The following is an 8195-nucleotide window of genomic DNA, read 5'->3' on the forward strand; positions in this document are numbered from 1 at the left end:
CTCCAGCTACAGGAAAGACGAGATGGCAAAAGCGATCCCTGGCAAGGGACAGCGCATTGTCCCTCCGCTGTGGGAAAGCGCTCCATGTGCAAACATTTCCTTAAAGCGGGCTTACAAGGCAGTGTCCACAGTGGCCTTACAAAACATCGGCCTGGCTGGACAGGACAGAAATAGCTGCAGGCCCGTCCGCCTCCCAGACTGCGAGGCCCGGGCGAGTGGGCCCGGCGAGCACCATGGCTCCACGGCACCGCGGGGGCAGGGGCGGAGGCTCGGTGGCCCTCGGTGTGGGCTCGCCACTGACACACGTCTGCAATTGGCGGGGTGCAAGCCCGCGTCCCCCCTCCCCAAGTGCACTGAAAGCCCCTGAGGGCCCCGGCTGGCAGGGCCAGGAAGTGGGCCACAGGCAGAGGGGCCTCCAGGGCCACCACACAGGAATGCCGGGACCTGGCTCACTTTCTGAACCTGCCATATGGCCCTGCATCCTGGGACACAGGCCGGCAGCCAAGCAGGAGCCTGGGGCTGGGTCCGCGGCCCTTCAGGCCCCTGCACGAAGCCATTTGTCAAAGGTGTTTCCCAGAGGCTTTCTCGAAGGAGCTGCCCTTGGAGAGGCTCGCTTGGGCCGCAGCCAGGCAGAGACGTTGGGGGGCTCTGGCGAGACTGCCAGCCCTCCCGAGATCAAACGTCCTCCCTCAGTTTGTCCCTGCTTCTTGGTGCCAGGTGAGCCAGCCAAGGGGCTCCAGGGGCCGGGCATGGGCGGGGCTGTCCTACCCAAACACCAACATGGGGGTGCGGGCTGACCAGAGTGTGCCGGCTGCACCCTGACAGCCCTGTCACAAAGCCCCATGGCGGGCACTTCAGACGGGGGCTCCCCAGCACACTGCTGCCTGTGCGAGGATCACTAGGTGTTTGACAAGAAAGGGGCACTGAGACAGAGCACCAGAGGGACGGGGCCCTGCCCCCAGCCACGACGTTGGGACCAAGAAGGGAAGCCACTCAATGCAGGTGGGGGGTATCCATGAAAGTGACAAAACGTCACTTCCTCCTCCCCGGGTCCCCCTTCTGGAACAAGGAGGGCTAGGTGCAAATACATGCTTTCTCTTCGTGGTGTGGCACAGGCCTTGGGGACTGCCTGGCTGTCACACTGCCCAGTTTATCTCCTCGCCATCAACAGACCCAGTGGTGACTCCGTGGACAGGGACGCTGCTTGGCCCAGGGTGCGCACAGCCAGCATCTGAGAGGAAGACTTAACGCCGGAGCCCTGCACTTCCTGACCTCCCCCGGTGGCCCGTCTGTCACCCATCTTGTCTCAGATGTGGGTGATAATCAGAGCCGTTATCCAGGTCCACCTTGACAGCACATGCGGCTAATAAAGCCAATGAAACCTGTGTTGGAGCCCCAGTCTCTGGGGCCAGGAACGAGGCTGGCGGGAGTCTGCGTGACCACGTCCCGGGGCTGGGACCCAGAACAGCACACGCGGCAAGCCTGGTCCGTGCTGAGCACCGGCCCCGTGGCCAGGCACCGCAACCCTGTGTCTCAGCTGACCCCAGTGCCGGCGGCGGGGGGGCTCCTGGTGTCTCATTCTGCAGGGGCACCAGGACCCCCGGCCGCTCCTGAGGGTGCTGCTCCCAGTCTTGCACTAACCAACTACTCAACTGTCCCCTCCGTCTGCCCCCGAGGATCAGCCTGAAGCCAGAGTGGCGGAGGGAACAGCAGACCCACTTTACAGACACAGACACTGAGGCCCAGGTGGGCTCAACAATGCACCCAACGCCAAAACACCACCAAATGGCAAGACCGGGAACAGACCCCAATCTGGACACCGAAGTCCACCCCGCCAGGGTCCCGATTCCTGCAACCCCTCCACTCTCTGTCCTTCTGGCCCCCAATGTCTGGAACGTGGCCACTGGAAACCTGCTGGGTTCAGTGGTCACCACGTAAAACAAGGGTGCTGCCCGCCTGCAACGCTCATGAGAAAGAACACCTCTTCTGGGGTGATTTTTGTCCCCCCCAAGTCGGGTCCACTGGAACCTCAGAGTATGAGTTCATTTGGATGTAGGGTCTTTGCAGATGTAACTAAGATCAGGTCACACTGGGTTAGGGTGGGCCCAAAATCCAGTGACAAGTGTCCTTATGAAATATATACAGGAGGCCATGTGACCATAAAGGCAGAGCCACAGGGATGCGGCCACATCCGAGGATGCCTGGCACCCCGGAAGCAGGACACAGCAGAAGGGACCCTCCCAGAGGGCCCTGGGGGGAGCACAGCCCAGGGACACCTTGATCTTGGACTTCTGGCTCCAGACGGGAAGAGAAAGACTGCTGTTTAAAGTCCGGTGGGAGGTACTTGGTCTCAGCGGCCCCCGGGGAGCTGGCATGACCCCCCAGCCTGTGTCTTATGGGGAGGGGCCATGCCGGTCGGCTCCCACCCTGCCACGTGAACTTTCGGTTCCTGCCACATATCAGTCAACTGCAACGTGGGCGCATTTTGTTCTGGAGGGAAAACGGGGAGAATAATAGGCTCCAGAGCTCTCCACCCAGGAGCACGGGCCCACGCCCGGGAGGATGGCTGCCCTTGCAGACGCGGAGGAAAGCAAGTTCCAGATGGGGTCCTGCCCCTGCCGTCCGTCCGCAGGCAGGGCCTCCGGGGCTCCCGCTGCTGGGGCTCTGCTGCCCTCTGCTGGCGGCCCAGGCGCTGCGCGTGCGCCGGGCAGCGGCCCTCCAGGTGTGCGCGCTGCCTGGCCCTGCCGCTCTGGACGTCCAGGGCCTCCTGTCGGAGGGACCTCACCTGTATGCAAATCACCTCTGGGGCCAACTGACGGCACGGGCAGCATAAAGAACCTGCACTTCCTGTCACCGAAGCTGGCTCTGCGGGCGTCTGGCGAGTGGGCAAGGTGCCCACTCCAGGCCCGCGGGAAGGCCCCGGCCAGCTGCGGCAGCGCAGGCATCAGTGTCGCACGCAGGTGCTGCTTCCCCGGCGCGCCCCCGCTCCAGGTGGGGGGGTGCTGCTCAGCACTGGCTCCGGGGCTCCCACAGAAGGCGCCCACCTCACCCCCGAAACAAGGGCCCCAGCACCTGTGTGCAGGCCTGGGGGGGGGTGTGCGCCCTGTAGGGCGAGAAGCCGGTCCGCACCCTGGCGTTGCCTGTCAGGTGCCAGGTGAGGACAGAGGCACGGGAGGCACCGCCAGGGAGCTTGTCACGGACGCTGACCCTACTCTCCCCCGTGGTCCACGCTCAGTGGGCGGCAGTCTCGCCAGGGAACGCTGGGCACCACACAGGTGCCATTAACTTGTCTCAACCCCTTTATGTCCCCAAAGCCCATGAGGTCACTTCCATCCCCTCTTCCTCCCAGTCCCAGGGCCAGTTCCCAAAGAGCAGGACCCTGCCTGCAGGAAGCTCCGTGACACCCTCGTACTCAAAGCGGGAACACCACACTGGGGCTGGCACATCAGCTGGCACTTCAACTTTCTTGGCGACATTCTTCCAGCCACCCACCCACCTCCTTTTCCAAACGAGGTCACCGCAAGCGTCAGGTGGGGCCCAAACCCCTCGAGGACACCGGGTGCCCTGTGCCACTCTGGAGAGTGGCTGAGATGGAAGAAAGTCACGAGGAGCCCAGCCTGCCCGCCAAAGCACACCTGGCCATGCCTGTCACCCACCACCTTCCGTGGTGACGCACGGAGCCCGCGTGGACGGCAGTGAGCTCCCCGTGCGCAGAGGGGGTCCTGCATGCAGAGCTGGCACTGCAGGTGTTTAGCTTGGGCACACGGAGCTGACGCCGCAGAGGACAGGTGACACTGCAGAGGACAGGCTGGGCCAGGAGCAGAGGCAACGCCCTCACCAGCTGTGCGGCCTCAAGCAGGTCCCCAGCCCCTGTGCCTCAGTGTCTCCGCCTGTCGGCCACGCTGCCCATGGCTTCTGTGGGACTAAACACGTCAGCACCAGCCCAGAGCAAGCACTCAAAAATGCGGCTTTTATTATTGCTAACTGTCACTATTACTTTATATTCTCCTGGGAGCACCTTTACGAGAAGTGAAACACCGACAACTTCTGCATTCGCTGCTCCGCAGACTAGAAGGTGCTTTTACGTCCTTCACTTCGTGGGGTTCCCACGATGAGCCTTCAACACACGCAGATGACAGACTGGGGCTGAGGAGACTCCCAGCCCTCTTCCCAGGAGACATGTCCCAGCACAGGGCTGGGAGTCAACTGAGGCAGGGTGACTCCCTCACCCAGGCCAAGCCCCCCCCCACAGCACACCTCCACCAGGAAGCCCGCCAGGCCTTCCAGGGGCTGGGGCAGGACATAGCTCACCAACAAGCAACCACTGTCTCCTCTAACAAAAACCTTTTCCCTTTTCCCAACAGCAGCTGGGAGGCTCAACCTGGCCTACAGGAGCAACGTGCCCTCGGGCGTATATGCGCCCTCTTCCTGCCCCAGCCTTTTCATCCTGCGTCACCTCTGTGCCCAGCACACAGGAGCCCCACACGTACGTGCAGAGCAAGGGCTCGAGTCCAAGGTAACACACGTGTCCTAGGTTTTCACTCAGATGTCCGCTGAGCACCTGCCACACCCAAGCACCGCCAGGCCCCAGGGCCGAGGAAGGGACAGAAACACCCACTGCAGGGCAGGGCATGGCAGGGGGAACAGCACCGAGGACACGGGTCCCCCAGCTGGGGGCGGCGGCCGGACCCCATGCAGCCGGGGCCCCTCCTGGCCCTGCTGGGCCCTGTTGTTTCTGCGCCGACCCCTCCGGCCACTGGCCCAGCGCATGCGGCCAGAGAGCAGTCCTCCCACCACGATGCTGGCATCGGCGGCTCCGGTCCACCCAGGTCTGTGAGGAAAATAGAGGCCGGGGGGTGCATAAGGCGGGTCTGGCTCACCTGCCGCCAGGTGCTGCCAGGGCCCCAAAGCAGATTAGCCAGCTGCTGCGGGTCTGGGGCAGCAGTGGGCACCCCGGCCCCACAGGTGTGGGCCCGCCGCCCCGGCGCGGTTCCCACTGTGTCACCATAAGAATCGCCCGGCCCCGAGCGGGTCAGAGGGCCGGTGCCGCCCCCGCCACCGCGTCGGCTGCCCACTTTGATGTGAGGGGTGTCATCGCGCCCCACGCCCCCTTCTGCGATTTTTTAGAGCAAAGTGGAGTGCCTGCCTTCCGCTCCTTTTTCTAAAGCAAGGAATTGTTCTAACCTTTTAATAAGAACCAACAATTATCTCCGAGGCAGGAAACCAAACCCTGGCTGTTTTGGTGAAAGACAAGATCGCTCCCTGCTGTGCCGGGCGGAGGAGACCACATGAAAGGCCCCGCCCGCTCACCGGGGCTCCGCTCTGAGGTTCCAGAGACAGATTGGGGCCTGGCCCCCGTCCAGCTGCCAGGGCCTGGGCGGCGTGTGGGAGGGAGCAGGGACGGACCTCGATGGCCCTGCCTCTCCCACAGTGACACTGGGTCTGCGGAGCTGGCAGAAGCTCCACGTGAGGCCAGCCCGCCCAGCCCCTCACCCCCGCGCCCCCGTCCACCGTCCACGCAGCGCCAGGGCCCCAGGAGCTCCGCACTCCCACCCGCCAGGGAGCTCACGCCACCCAGGTCAGCCCAGCCGTCCGCACAAGTCCCCACGTGATAACCCAGACTCTCCCGACCTCACGGCCCCCTGACCGTCACCCCGCTGTGCCACACCCCTTTGCAGGAAAATTCCCTAGAGGAGCTGCCCAAACCCCTTGTCTTCAATTCCCCACCTCTTGCCCGCTTCCATACTTTAGTGTGGCATGTACGAAACACGTGTAACATGTATCAACGCCATAAAGTTCTTACCACACCGCGAGCCCACAGCCCCGCAGCATGAGACCATCACCCTGAACGTGAGCACTCAGCCTCACCCATGGGCCCTCCTCACACTGTCCGTCTCCCGAGAGGCGGCCCCTCTGTGGGGCTCTGGGCTCCTGCGCCCTCACGTCTCACATAGCCCCATCACCAGTGTGTGCGCGCCCATACGGCAGACTGCTGGACTTCGGTTTGGAATTTTATGTGAATGATGTTTTGTGTGGAATCGTCTGGAACTTGCTCTGTTCACCCCACACTGTGTTTCTGAGACTCCTCCATGCAGTTCTGTGAAGCTGCAGCTTGTCCAGGTTCAGTGCTGCATGACATTCCACTGCGTGAGTGAGCCACGCCAGGTGGGGGCCCTCTGCTGAGGGTGTTTGAGTGGCGCCCGGCTCTTTGCCGGTACTCACGCTGCCCCCTGAACATTCTACTGTCGGGCGCCCATGGGCAGGGGTGTTCCCTCAGTGTAGACCTAGCAGAGCAGGTGTGTCCTACCCAACCACCCTAAAATGATGCCCAATTATTTTCCCAAGAGGACACGTCCGTTTACAACTCCTCCAAGTACATCGGAAAGTTCCGAGCACACGAGTGGTCAGACTTGTTCGATTCTGACCCTCTGGACACAGGGAAGTACATCGCAATGTGGTCTCGCTCTGCACAGTGCCGCGGCTAACTAGTGAGCTGGTGCGCCTTTCCACGTAACCACGGGACTTCAGCTTCTCTGTGAAAAGCAAGGTCAAGTGAATTTCTTCTATGGATGTGTCTTTGTCTTGCTAATTTGTAGGAGCTCTTCACAGGGTCTAGACAAGAGTCCGTAATCACTCGTATCTGCTACAAACCTATTTCCCAGGGGGTGGCTTGCCTGTCCCAGTGTCCTTTAAAGAAAGCGTTAAATTAAGTGTACTGGGTGTTCAGTCTCTTCTTCCCTATACTGTCCTCAGGTTTGCCCTCGACACGTCCGGCCACAGGGGTCCTCCCGCCGCCCCCCCGTCAGGGAGTGACCAGGCCCAGGGGTCCCTGACTGTACACCCTGTGCTGGGCGGCTGCACTGAGCCCCGTCCCTGACGCCCGGCCAGAGCCACGAAGGCCCCAGGAAGCCCCGGGGGCCACCAGAGCCGCAGGGGCTGGGACGGGAGTGCACCCCTTCTCAGGGCGTCTCCCCGCGCCTGCCCCGTGCAGCTGGGGGCCCAGGGGGGTGGGGACATGGAGCAGTGCGGATGGGGCAGCCCCGCGGCCCTGACCCCGACCCAGCAGCCGAGCCAGGCTCCACGTGGCCACCGTTGTCACTGGCACAAAGGCTCAGAGGCTGACATCACTGGAAACTGACAGAGGGAACCCCCAGAGCGCCCGCGAGAGCCCCACTCGTGGCCACAGGCACCCGAGTGACCCCTCCAGCTTCAGCTGCCCATCCCGAGGGCACAGCCCCTGAGCAGCACGTCTCCCGGCGCCCAGGGCAGGGCGCCCAGCACGGCCCAACGTGCGGCAAACACCGGGGAGGCTCTTCTGTGCGCGAGCCACGCACGGGGCGGGTGGACCCACGGTGCCCACGCAGGCGCATGCCCGCCGGAACCGGGCTCTCTGTGGGCAGACACTGAGGCCGGGTCCCTGCGACAGACAACAGGAGCCGTCCCTGGGGGTCACAAGGTGCTGCCTGCATCACCTTGAGGTCAAGGGAACCCTGCGCGGCCACTAGGTGGTGCTGAGCTCCGGGGGGAACAGGGCCGGGCCCCCGCAGCCGCAGCGGGACCCTCGGCAGGGCCCTGCGGGGCCGGATGGGCGTGGACATCCCGCCCAGCCCACACCTGCCTTCCAGAAAGGCATCCTGCAGACAGGCCGGGTCCAGGAATGTCCTCACCACCCCCAAAGGTCCCCAAACCAGGGGGACTTCAGGTACGCCGCAGGACCAGACGCTGCAGCGCATATGGACACACAGGATGCCCCCGGGGCTTACAGAACCCCAAGCACTGGGTCTGGGACATTGTAGAAGTTGATTTTTTACTGAAGTTCTCCCAGACAGAGAGGAGGGAGGCGATCAGCACCCAGGGTGGCGTCGCCGCTGCCCTCGCCACCCTGCAGCACCCACGGCAGACGGTGCTAAGCCACCTCCGCCGTCTTCTCCACGGAGGGAGATCCCGGCCCTCAGCAGAGGCCTCAGGAGTCACAGAGTTGGCCCTTCCCGTGAGAAAACCATTTGTTGTCTGGATCTGCGGTGGATCAAGTGGCAGCGTGGCCGCCACACACGGCTCCCCCCACCCCGGCCCCCTCCGCCACACGCCCCGAGGACACACCATGGAGCCACCACCGGCTTATCCGTGCCTTTGTGTAAAGTAGAAGCGGGGCCCCGGCCGCGGGGGCGGGCGGACAGCCCCACGCCCCGCAGCCC

The sequence above is a fragment of the Furipterus horrens genome, unplaced genomic scaffold (genome assembly GCF_987537825.1).
Source record: "Furipterus horrens unplaced genomic scaffold, mFurHor1.1.pri manual_scaffold_2, whole genome shotgun sequence".
NCBI classification, from domain to species: domain Eukaryota; kingdom Metazoa; phylum Chordata; class Mammalia; order Chiroptera; family Furipteridae; genus Furipterus; species Furipterus horrens.